The sequence below is a fragment of the Grammomys surdaster genome, unplaced genomic scaffold, assembly GCF_004785775.1.
Source record: "Grammomys surdaster isolate TR1022 unplaced genomic scaffold, NIH_TR_1.0 689, whole genome shotgun sequence".
Classification (NCBI taxonomy): Eukaryota; Metazoa; Chordata; class Mammalia; order Rodentia; family Muridae; genus Grammomys; species Grammomys surdaster.
In genome coordinates this window covers 12,043-13,393 of record NW_021605108.1, presented here as the reverse complement: position 1 = coordinate 13,393, position 1,351 = coordinate 12,043, and positions in this window count along the sequence as shown.

Sequence of the window (1,351 nt, the reverse complement as noted above, 5' to 3'; positions counted from 1 at the left end):
AAGAAAAAGAGGAGTTGGAGAAGAATTGTCTGAGGGACTGACTGGTAGAGGAGCAGTGAGCACAATATAATGTGAATAAAAAAGATACAAAAATAAATTTAAAAATTTTAAAACTCAAGAGAAACCATATGCTGGCAAGTGTGTACATCAAGGGGAATACTCCTCCACTGCTGGTGGGAGTGCAAACTTATATAACCATTTTGCTATTGTCTTAGTTTCTATTGGTTTAACAAAACACCTAGTCAAAAGGAACATATGAGAAAAGTGTTGATTTCTCTATATACCTTGGTCACAGAGAATTGAAAGAAGTCAAGACAAGAACATGGATGCAGGGCCCAATTAGAGTTGTCTAGAAGAAATTCAGGGATTTGGGATGGAGCAGAGACTTATGGAAAGGCCACCCAATAACAGGCTAACTTGAGATTCATCCCATTGGCAAACACCATTCCCTGAGACTATTAATGGTACTCTGTTATACTTGCAGGCAAGAGTCCAGCATGGCTATCATCTCAGAGGATCTACATAGCAGCTGACTCAAACAGATGCAGACACCAATAGTCCAACTTTGGATGGTGCTTAGGGACTATTATGGAAGAACAAGAGCAAGGACTTCAGCCCCTAAAGGGATAGGATCTCCACAGGAAGGTCAATAGAGTCAACTAACCTGGACCCTTAGGGCTCTTGGAGACAGAACCTCCAAGCAAAGAACATACACGGGCTGAACACAATGGGGCAGGAGGCTATCCCCAAAGCTGATGCCTGTATGTGGGAGATGTACTTCTATCTGCGTGGCCTTGTCTGGACTCAGTAGGAGCAGAAGCACCTAGTCTCAAACAGATTTGAAGTGCAAATGTGAAGGGAATAATATAAAAATTAAATGGTTGCAAATGTTTCTCCCCCTAAAAGATTTTGGCAAAATATAAAATCACCAACCATCATATTGTGAGAAAAAATGAGTTTGTAGAACATATTTCAGGTTATTGGCAGGGTCCCAAAGTGTTGATATCAATCTCAAGATTAAATTCTGAAACACACAGATTTTAGGTCTTTCATTTCCATCTAGGCCATTTTACATTTCTACATTGGAAAGAGAAGATACTGGAATTCAGCATTTTTTTTTTCTTCATGGAAGCATGTACCTGTCTCATTGGAAACTTCATTTTCTGGGCACTGGCCACAATCAAAGCAGCAGTCTGCTCTTTGTTTCTGATAAATTTTCCTGAATCCAGCAGTGCATGTCACACTACACATGGAGGTGGGAACCTGAGGATATACATGATAATTTATGTATTCGTCAAGTGTATATATGTGGGTATGTAGCATCAATTTCTCTCAAATGATTTATAAATAA